The sequence below is a fragment of the Dipodomys spectabilis genome, unplaced genomic scaffold, assembly GCF_019054845.1.
Source record: "Dipodomys spectabilis isolate Male_0828 unplaced genomic scaffold, ASM1905484v1 ptg000191l, whole genome shotgun sequence".
NCBI classification, from domain to species: domain Eukaryota; kingdom Metazoa; phylum Chordata; class Mammalia; order Rodentia; family Heteromyidae; genus Dipodomys; species Dipodomys spectabilis.
This window is the reverse complement of record NW_024870868.1, coordinates 2,136,543-2,153,956: the sequence shown is the minus strand read 5'-3', so window position 1 is coordinate 2,153,956 and position 17,414 is coordinate 2,136,543. Positions and strand designations below refer to the sequence as shown.

Below are 17,414 nucleotides of genomic sequence, written 5' to 3'. Positions count from 1 at the left end.
AGGATGGTGACACAGGCACGCAATCCCCACTCACTCAGACCTGAAGCAGGAGTGAGGAAACATAGGTACATGGCCCCCACTCACCCAGAATTGAAGCGGGAGTGAGGTGAAAAGGGCATTATCCCAGACTTATCCAGCCAGGAAGCAGTAGTGAGGTGGTGCAGGCACATGGCTCCTACCCACCCAGACCAGAATCAGCAGTGAGGTGACACAGGCACCATGACCCCTACTCCCCTACTCATGCACACCAGAAGCAGGAGTGTGGTGACACAAGCACACAACCCCCCACTCACCTAGACTGGAAGTAGGAGTGAGGTGACATGGGCATGAGCCCCCAAGCAGCCAGACCAGAAGCGAGAGTGAGGTGGTACAGGCACACAGCATCTACCCACCCAGACCAGAATCAGGAGTGAAGTGACACAGGCACGCAGCCCCAACTTATCCAGCCAGGAAACAGAAGTGAGGTGATGGTCTCATGACACACCATAAGAGCCTACCATCCTATGGTGGCCCCCTTCTCTCTCGGCTTTTGTGAAGGGTGGCTGGGTTTCATGATGCACTTCAGAGTTTAAGGGGCTGGAGCTAAGGATGCTGCTGCCATCCCCAAACTGGTACTGCACCTGCTGCAGCTATGGTAGCAAACTTAATTAGTTCTAATTCACAGAACATATACTATGAACTATGAGTTTCTTCAGGTACTGTGCGCCACTTGCTAGTCACTTAATATTATAGTTGCCAATGTCTAAGTGCTCACTGACCTGTGAATATGCTGGAATGGAAATCCTACTATCACTGCTGCCTTGTCATTTCTAGGAATGATGATTTTGAAATGGCCATTCTGGAGAGAAGAAGAGGGGACATAGACCCAACTATTCAATAGTGCCTTTGGGTGACACTATATTGGCCCAAGAATGAGTCGACACAACTGGTATCCAGGTGTTTTGGGTTAGTCTTTTGGGTCATGCTTTCTGTTTGGCCTTGGAGAGTCTTAAGCTTCTCATTGTAGACACAGAAGATGGGAAAGTAACTGCCAAGGCTTATATATTCAGGAGCCATTTACTTTCTGCCCTTCTGAGATGGCATCTTACTACATAGCCAAAATGGTCTTGAACTTACCAGGCTTCTGCTTAAGCCTCCCATGTGATGGAATTACAAGCTTACCATACCACACCCAACTATGTGTCATGGGCCATTTGAAATAGAAAATTCATGACATTTGTGCTGTATCTACTAACAAAATTGTGCAAAAATCAAATAACTTACAACCCAGTTGTTAAGAATATAGACTCAGATTCAACTGAATTTCAAATTCAATTTTGGTTATTTACCTGCTTTTGGTTAAAGAGGAAGACACTTTATCACTGAGCTTTATTTACTTGTATAAAAATGTGGATGGAGCCATGGAGAGATGGCTCATGCCTATAATTTTACTCAGGAAGTTGAGATGGAAAGATTATGTTTTAAACCCAGCCCGGGCAGAAAAGTCCCTATGAGATACTTAGGTCCAGTGAATCACTCAAAAACCAGAAGTGGGGGGCTAAGAAGTTGGCTCAGTGGTAGAGTGCTTGCTTTACAAGCATGAGGCCCTGAGTTCAATTCCTCAGCACCACATAAGCAGAAAAAGCTGGAAGTGGTGCTAAGGCTCAATTGGTAGAGTGCTAGCTATAAGCTGAAGAGCTGAGAGACAGCGCCCAGACCCAGATATCAGGCCCCATGAACAACAACAACAAAAAATCAACACAGAAGTGGGGTTGTGGCTCAAGTGGTAGAGTGCTAGAAAATGGATCAGGGACTGTACCCAGACCCTGAGTTCTAGTACCACAATGAACAACAAAAAAATGTGATTGGATAGTAGTATTTTCCATCTCCTAGGTTTATGATTATTCCATAATCAGAATTTATTGAGCATTTCCTATGGAAAAGAGGTATTTTTCCTCACCAGCAAGTGATTTATGATGCTGAAGAGCATGCAATGGATACCCTCTACTTCAGTGGAGAATTGAATGTGAATTTTGTGGGGTCCTATTAGAATAGCAGGTCAGGAGCAAAACTGATAAGGATTCAAGCTCTCTGTTAAACCATACTGTAGCCATTTTGATTTTTGTTAAAGGAATAATTGATTTAGACATTGGTGGCTCATGCCTATAATCCTCACAGCTTAGGAGGCTGAGATCTGAGAAGCATGATTTCAGGCCAGCCCAAGCAGGAAAGTCCATGAGACTTGTCTCCAATTAATCAGTGATAAACCCAGAAAAAGAAGTATGGCTTAATAGAGTATTATTCCTAAGGAAAAAGCTCTATTTAAGCTGCCCTAACCCCTCAAGTCCTATGTTGGGACATTACCACCTACAATGCTGCTGGACCATGCCTTCCCTTGTATGTTTACCTACAGCCTATAGGCTGTTTAGCCCTCGACTTTCATGGTGGCATGATTCGTGTATGGAATATACTGCCCAGAAAAAAACAACTATGATGTAAGCAATGTGTGACAACGTGTTAAATCCAAAGTTGCAATGGTAAGGATGTTTTTTGTTTAACTTTTTTCTTTAGTTAATTGCTTTTAAAAGTTTGGGCTGGGAAGGTAGCTCAGTGGTAGAGTGCTTGCCTTGCATGCCTGAGGCCCTGGGTTCAATTCCTCAGGACCACATAAGCAAAAAGAAAAAATCCAGAAGTGGTGCTGTGGCTCAAGTGGTAGAGAGCGCTAGCTTTGAGCTGAAGAGCTGAGGGACAGCACCCAGGCCCAGAGTTCAGGCCCCACTACCGGACCCAAAAAAAATAAAAAATAAAATAAAATAAAAGTTTGTCTTCTTATTTAATTTACCTGAGGAAATCAAAAGTTAATATTTGGGACTTTTGGTGAAATTTGAAACGAGGCAAGTAAGAGCACCCATTGTCCCCAAATTCATCATTTGAAATTATTAAAACTTTATTCATATGTTTTAGTCGTCATAAATTTGAGCCAAGCATGGGAGCTCACACTTGTAATGCTATCTGCTGTGTGTTGACTAATGCAGAGAGGACTATGATTTGATGCCCAGGCAAAACATTCACAATATTGGATCTCAATCAATATCTGAAACCAATGCATTGTGCTTTTCATTTCATCAACTCAGAAAGGGTAAAAAGAAGGATTGTGGTCCATGATGGCCTGGTCATAAACATAAAACCATACCACAAAAATGTCTTAAGCAGAGCTGGGTGCAGGTGACTCATGCCTGTAGTCTTAGCTACTCAGGAGGCTGAGATCTGTAAATCACAGTTCAAAGCCATCCCAGGCAGGAAAGTCCGTGAGACTCATCTCCAACAAACAATTAGAAATCCAGAAGTGGTGCTGTGGCTCAAGCAGGAAAGCATTCGCCTTGAGCTGAAGAGCTCAGGGACAGCACCCAGGCACAGAGTTTAAGACACATGACCAACAAAAACAAAAATGACTAATGCAAAAATAGCAGGTGTATGGCTGAACTGGTAGAGCACCTACCTAAAGTACATGAGGCCCTGAGTTTAAGTTCTAGGATAAAAACGAGGGAAGGATGTGAACATATGGAAGGAAGAAAAGAAGGAAGGGAGGAGTTATTCTGTATATTGTACTTGTCTAGTTATTTCATTAAGGTGGCTTCTCATTCCTTTTTCTTTTTTTTCTGTCAGTTGTGGGGCTTGAACTCAGGTCCTGGATCTTGCCCCTGAACTTTTGTGCTCAAAGCTAGTGCTTTACCACTTTGAGTTACATGGTCACTTATGGGTTTCAGTGGTTAAATGAAAATAAGAATCTCATAGATTTTCCTGACCAAGCTGGTGTTGAACCTTGATCCTTAGTTCTCAGCCTTCTGACTAACTAGACTTACAGGTATGAGCCACTGGCTCTGGGCACTCACTTGTTTTCTTTCTTTCTATTTTTTATCAGTCATGGGACTTGCACTCTGGGTGCTGTCCCTGAGCTCTTAAACTGAAGTGAAGCACTCCACCAGAGTCCACTTCTAGTTTTCTGATTGCTAATTGGAGATAAGAATCTCATTAGAGATGTTCAGAGGCAGATGGCAAAGGAGAAGCTGGAGGCTAAACAAGCTCCAGCATAGAAAGCAGTTTTAGTGTTCTAAAACACTGTTTAGTGAACAGTCCTAGGCTACAGAATCACCCCAAGTGTGCCATCAGGTACAGAGAGTTTGGCCAGAGAGGGAAAATCCACACAAGGAGGCAAAACTGAGCACTTGCCGGTAGCCAAGGCTGCAAAGGATGCAGCGGCAGTGACAGTGGCCGTAGTGGCCATACCTATAACAGAGAGAGTTCAGGAAAACAGCACTAGACACAGCGGATGAGCAGATTCTACTCATCACCAGCAAGAACTGACAAAGAGCAGATATCTTCATCCTGCAGATCACACACCAGAGACAACTCAGTAAACAACACTCTGGAATGAGTAGAATCCTGACATCCTCACTCCTTCTCAGGGAGCAGAGGAGGGAAAGCCATCCCTCCCCAACCACCAGAGATCTCCATCTTCCATAATGGCAAAGGCCCCTCTGAGCAACTAGCTACAACTCAGGCCTTGGAAGAAAAGAAAAGAGTCATTTAGCGTGTCACAAGAACCTGACCTAACCTGCCAGGCTCAGCTCCACCCAGGAGAAAATCACCCAGCCCAGACAGAGGAAGATGCGCCTCCCACCTTAGGAGAGACTTTCTTCACTGTGTAAACAGAACCAGAGGCTGCCCCTCCCTACAGCAGCCTAGAAAATCAACTAAAATTCAGTAAACACAAACCCTGAGAATGGATCCAGGCTGGGCTCTCTGAGTGTCTCTGGAGCTAGCCCCTCAGGGAAAAGCTAGTTTGCTGAAAAGCCTCAACCCTACCCAGAACCTATCCTCATCACAGCATCTCGAAACTAGAGGAAACAGCCATCTCCCTGTTTTGTGATACTCAAAGCAGATCTCCCTCCCATTAAACTAGCCTGGAAAGAAGATCACAAAATCCTGGGTAAATCATAGCACTTCTCTGCCTGCTCAAACAAACTGACTTAAGAATCCAATCAAGCCACAGGAAAACCAAACAACACAAGCAGAACTGAGACTGCACCAAGAGACTGGTAATGGACACAGTGCAGATAAAGGATCTTCCCATCCCCTCTCCAAAAAAGAACTCTTTTTGTACCTTTTTTAAAATTGTTTTCTATTAATCTTTCTTTTCCTCTCATAATTTTTATTTTAGGTGTATGTCTGTGTGTGCTTTTTTTATATCTTCTGATCTTTTGGTACTTTTTTATTTTCTGTTTTTTCTCTTTCTTTCTTTTTTGAGTGACTTAATTGATATTCTGCTCATCCCCATATATATACCCGTCGTCAATTATTAGACCTTATACCCCATGGTATATACACTTAATCCAGAAATTTATTACTCAATTCATAAGCTCTTAGGCTTAAATTCTTTAGTAGCAATATTATATCTTTATACCTATATAATTTCCTGTTTGTCTGTTTGTTTTTTGCTGGTCATGGGGCCTGAACTCTGGGCCTGGGCACTGTCCCTCAGCTCTTCACCTCAAGAATAGTGCTCTACCACTTTGAGCCACAGTGCTACTTCCAGCTTTTTCTGCTTATGTGGTGCTGAGGAATCGAACCCAGAGCCTCATGCATGCAAGGCAAGCACTCTACCACTGAGCCACTTTCCCAGCCCTAATTTTTTAATAACTAATTTTAAGCACTTTTATTTTTTAGTTTTTCATGTCTCCTATCCCTCACCTCCTCTCATTCTATCCTTCATTCAATACCATTTCTTTAAACTTACATAATTTTTAAGTGTTTCACTGTTTAAATTTAAATTTTTCTTTCCATTTTTCTTCTTTTCTTTTAAATCACTCTCCTATCATTCTGTCTAATCTATTTCTCTCTGTCTGAGATAAGAACTTGGTTTAATTCACTCTCCTTTTACCTCTCCATAGCCCTCTAATCAGTGGTATTGCTCTGAGGAGTTACTGTCAATGTTGCCACAGTGCCTAGTCCAAGGCCTCTCACAAAGGCTCTTACCCAACCTATCTGAGCCTCTGTGTGAGTAAACATCATTGAACAACTGCGTTCCATGGTATGTGAGACATTCACTTCTGTGATCATATGCACATGAGGGCCCAAGAAGAGAGTTCCCTGGAAGGAATGTCCTAAAATGCAAAACGTCTACTAGGGCAATGGAAACCCATGGTTGGGCATGCTTAATTTTTTAACCTGTGCACTGAACTAACAGGAACACATTAATACACACTAAGAAACCCTGATGTAAAGGATCAGAAGGGCTGAGGGGAAGGGAGCCGCATGCTCAGGAATATAAATGGAGCTTACAAGCCACTGCAGGCTCTGACTTTCTATGTTGAAGTTAAGATTAACAGGCAGCCCAAGTTTCTAAGAACTCATTGACTAAGCTATATGCCTCTTTCAGAACTTCTTTCCCTCCTCCTGTGTTTTGAGAACAACAGTTAGTTCTGTGTTTCTGTGTCCTAGGGGCAATTTTTCTCTTCACACAATGCTTAAAGTAGATAATAGGAACCTGAAATTAAAGTTAACAAGTATGAAATAGCACACAGTGCTTGCCCTGAATTCCTGGACCTAAAAAGTTCCCAATTCTGAGCACAAAGTTATCATGGGTGTATCCTAACAACCTCCATTGAATGGACAAATTTGAACAATTTTCCCAAGGCAGGTATTGTCCAGTACAGTAGTTACCACCTATAACCCTTGTTATTAGGATGGTTGTGATCTACTAGAACAATGAACTTGAAACTGGGCCAAGATGAGACAACTTATCATTGCTAGAAACGGGGGAAGACAAGTAGGAGAATGTTTCTCTGGCACAGACATGGATATAATTACAACAAAGTTCTAAATTGTGGCTCATCAGCAAAGACTATCAAGTCATACCTCAATAAAGGTAATAACTGAACATAAAAATTAAAAAAACTATTTGGGTTTCAGTACTAACTTGAATGGTTTCCCATTCAAGTCTGGTGGAATTCTAGCTGTACAACTTGAATCACACAATTCTTGACTTCTGTTGGTTAACGAGATAAACATGTAAGGTATATGTCAACCTTGGTTGGTTTCAAATTATGATCTTCAGATCTCACTCTCAGTGGCTCACTCTCTGAGCCACTATGCTCAGCCCAGTATTTCCAGTAAGTTACTTAATCTTTCTGAATCTCAGCTTCTTCTTGTGTGGAAAGTGAACAGAATTATTTTGTGGATCTTAGAATCTGGTGCGAGTTATAACTGGGTATAGGAAGTATAAGTGTTCGGGATGTGCAGATAGAGCTTGACAATCTCATAAAACTACTGATGTTTATATTGAAATGAATTAAAGGAATTGGAAACGATGGATTTTTCTTTTTTTGTTTATCCATTTCTGGGCAGTGAGGGAGCCACAGAAATTCAAGGAGAACAAGGAAACAAATGCAGCAGTGATACTCTGTAGATATTATGTTGACAATCAACTATACCACTTGTGGGCAGGGAAAGGAGGGAAAAACAGAGAGAGAGCAAAGAAATGATGAGATTTTCGAACATGAAATGAACTCATTATATAAATTACAAAATGGTGCCCCGTATGTCCACTGCATTAACAATAAAAATTTTTAAAATTCCAGGTTGATGATTCTCTCCTCCAGTTTTAGTTAGAGGCCCTTGAGACTCAGGCCCACCTATAGAGTTTTTGAAGGTCAATTGATATGATAATTAATATAGAGGCAAAATCTCTTATCAAATGTTATAAAAAGTATTTCATTCGTAGTACTTCTTTCTGTTTGAATGGAGATTCTATATGTTATTGGCAGAGCTATGTTTTTTGCTTTTTGTTTTCAATATTTGTCAACTGTTGAAATCCTTCTTGAAGCTTTGGGACAGAGGTCTGCTATATCTTGGCACCCTGCCCCTAACTAAAATAGTAATCAACCTTTGAAATTAATTTACTTGTGTATGAGTTTGTTTTATTTTTTATTCATTTATATATTTATTTGTTTATTTATTTATTTTTGTCGCTGGTGGTGAGCTCTGGGCCTGGTTGCTGCCCTCAGCTCTTCAGCTCAAGGGTAGTGCTCTACCACTCGAGCCACAGTACCACTTCTGGCTTTTTCTGCTTACGTGGTGAGGAGGAATCAAACCCAGGGCCTCATGCATGCAAGGTAATCTACAACTGATCTACCTTCTCAGCACCTATGAGGGGAATTTTTGTGCACGGGTCTATCAAGGAAATCTATTCAGCAAATGTATTCATTTGCCACTAGACATTAATTATGAATTATCTGATAGTTAAAGGATAAATTGTTATCATTTTTACTAGGAATTGTTTGTCTTCCCATGCTAAAAACATGGAGGAGGGTATTTTAAACTAAAACTACAAAAGAAATTTAAGATCTTTGTGCTAACAAATGTGTCCAGTTATTACATTAAACAGAAAATTCAAACTTCATGAATACAGAGCTCAAATTTCTTATACTACTTATTTCAAAATGCAAATTAAAGGGAAAATCACACAGGGGTTAAAATTTATATTTTATGTTAATTTTTAAAGAGGAAAATAAGATCCTAGATGGCATATTAAAGGCAAAGCAATATCAGAGCCCTATCTGCTCAATAAGAAATACGAAGCTTATTTGAAAAAAAAAACTGCAAAGTGCACATCAGGCAAAGGCAAGCAGTCAGAGCCTACCACAAGCACAGAAATACCATATATCTCAGAAAAAGGAAGCAAGTTCAGACCAGTGCTCATCCTTATCCCTGATTTCAATAATAAATATACACTCCCTACACACACACACACACACACACACACACACACACACAATGAATGTATGCAACAGCTCAACCTACTCACATCCACTCAACATGAATAAAAGATCTTCCTGTAATATTTGAAACTTTAAGTTTCAAGTCATGTAAATAATTGATAATAGATGCATAAATAATTATTTTCTGAGTAGCACTCTGCTATGAAAGTGAGAATTTATGATGATTATAACTACTTAAAACATCTCTGAATCTCAAAAAAAATTAAACAACACACAATCGGAATTTTGGGACTGCATTTCTACCAGCTATTCTGCAAAGGCTTAATAAGAAGATACTTATGAGATTTTGTGTACCAAAAATTAAATACTAAATTCAATTAATACCTGAGTAAGTGAAGAGAAAGATGATCAGAGAGACCTATGCTGCCTCCAGTTCTCAGCCAGCTGTACACTGTGGCATCTTTGCTGCTGCTGGACCTTAGTTGTCTTCTCCAGTGCAGTGGCCACACTGGGGTTGGATTGGGCGTGGTAGGGAGATGAGTGTAGGCCACATGGGAGGCCACACTGTGGTTGGGGTTTGGTGTGGTGTGGAGGGGAGAGGAGGCCTTGGCAGAAGCTGGTGAAGCGAGGAAAGAGGCAGGAAGCCAGAGGCTCAGAAAGCAGTGTGCCCAAAGGCTGCCTGATTCTGGAGAGTGTCTGTGAGGTGGGGTGGTTGTGGTGGATCCCATGGGGCCTGGTGGCCTGGTGAGAAGAGGAAGGAGTCTCAAGTATTGCAAAGGAGAACAATGAAAATTAAGATCACAGTGGCTGAACAATTTCAACAACAAAGGTGGGGACATGGAGGTAAACTCGGGGGATGGAGAGGACGGCAGCACTGGGCCAGTGGCGTTCAGTCCTTTCTGGACATACCTGGAAGTGTGTGAGGACTGGCTCCACCACAGCTTTGGCCTCACTCGACTTGAACGGGCACCCGGAATGGTGACCTCAGCCTCAGCCTGCCCCAGAGAGCCAGACTGGCATAGATGCTGAAGACCAGGCAGTGGCTGGGAGGCTATGCGCAACAGATGGAGGAAGCATGGCTGGTGGGTGCAGCTCCAGCCTAGCCAGGTCCAGGGCCACCGGAGAAGTTCAGACTGTAGACCTAGAACAGGCAGTGTGCCCCAGACCAGTGGGACTTCCAGGGACTTGCGTGGTGGCCAACACGTGCATGTTGGGAACTTCATAAGCATGGCCCAGGCGTCTCCACGGAAAGGTGCATTCATTCCTGTGCCTCTCCTGTCTTCTGGACTCTCGCTGTGCTCCTGCTTCCTGCTGATGTACCAGGCCACAGACACCCCCAAAGGCCAGCAGAGAGCCGTTGCCAATGTAAATGCAGGAGGGTCGTTTATTACAGCTCGAGCTGGACTCACAAATCTTCCCTGACACAGCAGGTCAGAAATTGTGAGTCCCAATCTCTTGTTCAGCAAGGATTTTTTATTGTGTATGAAGCAGGTGGAAGGATCATTACAACACTGATTTTGTGATAGGTCGGTGGTTCGGAGTAAATCTAGTCTTAAGTTTATTGGTTGGGGAATGATCATTTCCAGTAAGGGCAGGGACTTTCTAGCTTAGCAGTTACAGGATAGGTTAAATCATACATAGCAAGCATATTATAAGTTGGGGTAGGTGGGGCCAATCACAGGAATGCTGTGGGCGCTATTCCTGGATTATTTCCCGACCTAAATTGCTTCCTGATAGAGTTGGGAAATAATCGGTCAGGGCAGTCTGAGATTCCTGGACAGATGAGGGCTGTCTGATTTCATAGTTATTTTTACTATTACATTTTCTTAGAACATGAACTGACACTCTTTTTCCAGTAGCAGATATTTTCCTTAGAGTTTCTGAAATTACTGCCAACTTATTTGTCCTCTCACTGACACGTCCAACTACAGGAGTCAACTTCTCCACGCCGATGACAGGCCATCCTTACTAAAAACTTTTTAGTTGTTTCTAGTGAGGAAGAAAAGTAAGGCCTAGTTGCAGCCATGGAACCAAGAATTGAGGGCCATGGCTGGAGCAAATTGCCCTGAGAAAAGATGGATTCATTTTTGTCAAAGACACAAGTCTCTATGGGAACTCTCATTCTAACTGATTTTCTTCCTAGTAATATATTCACAGAATATGTAGACTATGTAATGAATGAACAATGACATATGCATAATATTTGCGAATATGGAGGGAATTAAGAAAAAACTTCAATGGCCAGAAGTAACTGGTTCCTTGAAAGAGAGCTGGTAGGTTCTTTGTTTGGCCTCTAAGCCTTTTAGCACAGTATTTTGTATTGCATTCAAACATATGAAGTTCTTAAAATGTAAAATCAGGACAAATAGTTAAAAATAAGGAAATTTTCCTAATAAAGTATCACAAACTGCATCTTTAAATTCAGAGGTACTTAACTTGAAATTTTTCTCACGTTAAATTGCCTTTTGTTCTACCGAAGAGTTGATATTCGAAAATTCCTAAAGAGAATTTTTTTTCTTTTCTTCCTTTTTAAGGAACCATAGTGAGGTCCACCTGTTTCTGCTGTGAGCTCTTTCTTCCACTTACTGTCCAGTTGCTGTCAATACTCATCCCCATAGGAGACAAGCAGCTCACATCCTGCCTTGATGACATGACAGGTTTGGTAGAAGATCTACCTGTGGTACTGAAAGGCCCTCAGATTCTGTTTCTCAGCATACCTGCCACAGTTCATATACCTAAAGTTGAAGCAGGCACAGGAAGGAAACATAAGAGGGTAAGTTTCTGCTCCCTTTGGATCTACTCCTAATACTCATCCACTCTAGAACTCTAAGTGCACTGTTTTCAAAGCCCCGTTCCAGACTTCTTTTAATCCTTATTTGTCAAAAATAGATTGATTTCCAGATTCTCTAAATTGAGTTAAAGTTTATGTCATAGATTTGGGTGGGGACATGTACTCTGTTTCTAGATTAGCACACATCATTTGACATTTGGCCCAAGTAATTTTCCTTAGATTGGACTCACTCATGCACCTGTCTCCACTATGTTCCCATAGAAATTCTTTGTCTTATAAAGACAATAGAGGGAAATTTGTTTATTCATGATGTCGTATCATGATAAGACAATGGTTCCCCATGGCACAGGGCTGCAGGACATATCACAGACCCACTGCTTTCTGAACCTCACTACTGCTCCAACTCTGCTTCTACGTGTTTGAGTGTACCCTAATAGACTAAAGTTCTTTCTTGTAGGTTGTTAGGGCACTATGTACTTTGCAAAAACTAGGAAGAAAAATTATAGTTAAATACTCCTACAATGAAATTGTCATTTCTGTCTCCACATGTGTTTCGCAATTACTCAGGGAATATGATTTATTCAACTACTGAGGGTAATTCTTTGACTCGTATACAGTATGTGCTTTTTAGATGCAGGATCTATGAATGAAGTTAGGCCCTTTGGTTTTTCTTCTAATGTCTTAATTTTGTCTCTCATGGAAATCTTTATTTTGATACAGTACACATATATATGCATACATACATACATACATACATACATACATACATAGCAGAGCTAATGATTGAACTCAGTAACTAAACTTAACTCTTGCAATACAATACTCTACCACTTGAACCACTAGCCCTTTTTGTGTTGTTTATTTTTGAGGTATTTTTTGTCTGTCCAGGGGCTTAAACTCTGTGCCTGAATGTTGTCCTTCAGCTCTTCAACTCAAGGCAAGCGCTCTACCACTTGAGCCACAGCGCCGCTTTTGATTTTCTCGTGGATTATTGGAGGTAAGAGTTTCACAGCCTTTCTTCCATGGGCTGGATTTGAACCATGATATTCATATCTGAGCTTTCTGAGTAGCTACTTACAGGTTTGAGCCACCAATGTGCAGTTTATTTTTGAGGTATTATTTCCCCTGCTGTCCTGGGTTGCCATCCTGCTTGTGCTTGCCTGGGTTGCTGAAGATACTTCACTTTATCCAGCCATTGTACTTCCACTGTAGCTGGGATAACAAATGTGCACCAACGTGCTCAGCCATTGGTAGTAATTGGGGTCTTATAATCTTTTATGCTAGGACTGGCATCAGACTGAGATCTCATCATCTCTATCTCAAAAGTCCAAATTAAAGGTTGAGCTATGGAACCCAGCTATACTATTTATATTTTTATTTCTTTTCCCTCAAATATTCATAATTTTGAAAGCACCAAGTACAGCAAAAGAAAAATGGAGATATGGGAATCCATTGAGAAAGGTGTGATGATCACGGTGCAAGTCTTGTGAGGAGAATATCTTCTTAGGAACCATGAAAATGACTGCTGGACTCACTCCAGATGGCCGGGGATTTATCTTTTTCATCTACACATAGCAGTTTCTCCTTTTTGTGATCTGAGTTTCAGAAAGACAAGCTAAAGGCTTTTGAGTAATAATCGGCAAAATCACATTACTTGAGTCCAGTGATTCTCTTTGAGCCTGCATGGATTCAGCAGTTGTGAACACATAGGATGCCGTCTACACATCTGAGGGGATTTGTCATAGTCCTAACAGAGGCTCCTTAAGTGTGGATGCACTTTGCCTCTAACACACTCTGTTTATATGCACTATACTTTGATCCTAAATCAGAATGTCCACGTTTATGCAGATTCCACAAACACATACAACTATTTTGTCCATGTCCTAGCAATGTTTCATTGGAGGCACAGGGGGATACATGGAGTTAGAGAAAGGGGGGAAAGGGAGAGCATTTCTTACCATCCAGGAGTACCTATTGTCTGCATCTTCATCTTCTATGATCAAGCCCTCATAGGGACTAAAGTGCAAACCCAATGGCAGATCAGATTCCTCATTCCATACTCTAAGCCCAGCCTCAGGAATACTGTACTGACGAATTCTCAGCCCAGTGGGCAGACTGAGGACTGAATGGTCATAATGCCCCTTGTCCACCACATTGTTTCTTACAAATATAGGTGGCCCATTAACAGTGTAGCTGTTGATGAATGTGTTCTGACACTGCTCACAATCTGAGGCAAGAGCAGCAAAAATTAGTAAAGAAATATGTACATTCGGGGGCTGGAAAGGTGGCTCAGTGGTAGAGCGCATGCCTTGCATGCCAGAGGCCCTGTGTTCGATTCCTCAGCACCACATAAGAAAAAAGAAAAAAAGCTGTAAGTGGTGCTGTGGCTCAAGTGGTAGAGCACTAGCCTTGAGCTGAAGAGCTGAGGGACAGTGCTCAGGCCCAGAGTTCAGGCCACATGACCGGACCCAAAAAAATAAAGAAATATGTACATTCTCAGATTTAACAATCATGAGAAAGAGCACAGAATGCATATCATTGTCACTTAGTTCTTCATGTGAAGTTACTAGAGTTAACCAGTAATTGGGGGCCAAATGACCTGATGAATTATTATAAAAGCACATTTGCCTTCTGTTTGAACAAGCACAGAGGGTTACTTACACAGGTAATCATCATCCTGGGGTTTACGGATATCTCCATAAGCATAACTCTTTCTTTCCTGTAGGCTGTATATGCTCATTTTTACCTCCTTTTTCCTACGTCCATGTTGAAAATCAATGGTTAGTTAAGTTGGGGATCAACAATGTTTGTCCCTATTTCTTCAGAAAAGTAAAATCTCTTACTACCAAATTATCATCTATTCTTCTCACATACTCTGGTCCCCCATTAACCTTTGACTCAGAGATACAAAGACTTCACTTTAACATTAATTACAGGTTTCTAATTCAATTTTAAGTTTTGACCATTCCCATTTTCAGGTTTAATTTCTACTTCATTAAATTTCTTATAAAGTGGTCATTGATGAATTTATTCATTCAGAATATTTGTTGAGGGTATGTTAAGTATTGAGCAAAGACCTGGACATACAGGATTGAAAATGTGGGGTCACAGATTTATTAGACAGTTTGCGTGTATCTGTTATTTTACCTTTTACTTATCGTTTTCAGACAACAGTCAGGCTGTACACATTTTTCTTGCCAGTCCTGGGGCTTGAACTCATGGCCTGGGCACTCTCCCTGTGCTTCTTTTGCTCAAGGCTAGCACTCAACAACTTGAGCCACATTGCCACCTCTGGCATTTCTGTTCATGTGGTTCTAAGGAATAGAACCAAGGGCTTCATTCGTACAAGACACATACGCTACAACAAGCCACATTCCCAGTGCAGTCTGTGCATCTTTATCCATGTTCTTCAGATTAACATTCAGAAGTTCAGGGAGATTGTAAAATGTGTCATGGCCTAAGTGCCTCCATGTAGATAATAACCCAAGTGTGTAACTTCATTGTCAAATTCTTATGTGCTGCTCATTGGAAACCTAATTACTAGTTCCACAGCTTAGTTCAGCCTATGTTTGAACTTTCCAAAGTCCACCTCACATAGTCAGATTACCCTCATCAACCTTGCTAGAATTTCCAAAATTAGTAAATTTCCCAAGTTATTTTCTCTTACCCAATTTTTGTTTGCAGTATTGTCCTTGTGTATTTGCTTCTCCAGGAGGGAACACTGGTTTCTGGGCCTCTTCTAATCCACTTGACTTTGAGAAATTTATAATTCCTGAGAACTTCTTCAAACTAGGTTCCTTACCTAAGGTTGTCTTGGGCATTCCCTTCATTGAAAGTCACATATAGAATTAGAATCTATTTCCTAAGGCTTTCATCTCCTATCAGTTTTCTCTCAAATCCATATAAGTTAGACTGAGGGAGGGAGAGCACTTGAGAATACAAACCGAAGAGCAAACAAGGTCTGTGAATGAAGGAAATGAAGCTTGGAAGAAGACATGTCTAATGGAGACATTTAATGAAAGAGAACACGGGGAAAGTGGAGAATTACAAAACTTGGCTGGCAAAAGATATGACAGAGCAGTGAAAATAGGAAGAAATTATTGGCAGAAATCTATATGGACAATTAAGTACATTCAAATTGCAACTAGGTATAACAGATGACTTTGAAATTAGTTTGACTTTTTTCTATGTAATTTTGCCTGAAAAAGTATGTACCACCTAATAATTGTATAAATTGGTATACATGTCTGTTTTTGATGTGATAAGTTAAAAAAAAATGTGATAGGGTAAAAAAAGGAAATGTTCATCAGGCAGACTATAGTGACTCGTGATTGTAATCCTAGCTATTCAGTAGGCTGAGATCTGAGGATTAAGGTTGGAAACCAGCCCAAGCAGTAGTAAGACTCATATCCACTTAACCACCATAAAAGCCAGGAGTGGTATTGTTGTTCAAGTTGTTGAGTGCTAGCCTTGCTAGCACAATAGGAAGGATCTGGAACAGTGATTAGGTCCTGATTGTAAGTCTCAGGCCCAGCACCAAAAAAATTTCACCAAAGAATCTTGTGAATTATTAAAATACAGCATCAATGGGACTAAGCATGTCTTTCTGCTTTTTTTTTCCAGTCCACGGCCTGGGCCCTTTCTCTGAGCATCTTTGGCTTGAGGCTAGCACTTTACCACTTGAGCCACAGCACCATTTTCAGCTTGCTTTTCCTGTTTATGTGGTACTAAGGAATCAAACTGAGGGCTTCATGCAACCATGCAACCATTAAGCTACATTCCAAGCCCCTAATCATTTGTTTTTGAGCTCTGATATAAATTTACTTTCTGTGACATCTCTAGTTGAAATAAATTAGTTGAAATTGAATTTGAAGATGTTAACTTCAGTATTTCTCAAGCCTGTTACTTTTACTTAAATTTCAAAACTGATTAATTATTTCATATATTGATTATAACTTATTGTTTATCCTGAAAATACTGAGGGGGGTTCAGTTGAGACCTCAGACATATGAAGAAAGATCAGTTATTGTCCAACCACTCAAAAGATTCACATGTAAAGGCTACAAATAAACAAACAACTATGGAAAATTCCAGAATCAGCTATCTAAAGCTCAGAAGAGGGGACCAATCCTCCTCTTCCTCACAGAATTGAGATTTGAAATTAGCCTCAGAAGGATATGTATCTATGTGAAATATTAAGTCACTTTTTTTAGTTGTCACTTCTAAAACATCAAATTTGAAACTCGTTAGGGCTGGGGGCTGCTTCTTAACAGAAGCGTCCTTTTTCAATAGAAGGAATTTTCTGGGTATCAGTAAACTTTTCCTTAAAACTTACAAATAGTGTGGATTTATTGGTGCATCTATCACTTTGGTAAAACAAAATGAAGAGAGGTTGGAACAGAGATTGGAACAATCATTCAGTGAATGGTGTGAAGGTGTATGTCTAAGATAGCTAAGATTTTATAATGCTGTGTAAGTATTTATGAACTTGTAAGTGAATTTAGAGAAAATGTATTGGTAGACTTCACCACCACTAGGTGTTATCTCAGACACAATACATTTTTAGGTTTCAGTTTTCTCATCACGTAAGTGATTATAGTTTACTATTTGCCTCATTATGTTGTTGTCGTATTCAAATATATTTGTTCATGGGACATTTAAAATAAAGTCTAAAATATTGTGAAAATAAAATAAGTGGTAGCAATTATTGTGGATATGAATTGAATCTTAGAATGAATGGCTCCTGAGCTCGCCCGCCACCGCCACAGCCTCCGCTGCCGTGCCGGCTGCTGGCAAGAGCTCAGAAGTGTTTCCTTGCCTGGGTTTCCCTCTCTGGCCTAACTCTCTGTCCTGTGATGGTATAA

The 17,414-nt window shown here is 40.8% G+C and overlaps 1 pseudogene; it reads right to left on the bottom strand.

Moving 5' to 3' along the window:
• Positions 1-9,887: 9,887 nt before the first annotated feature.
• LOC122121602 overlaps positions 9,888-17,414 on the bottom strand; it is a 37,502-nt pseudogene continuing 29,975 nt past the window's right edge.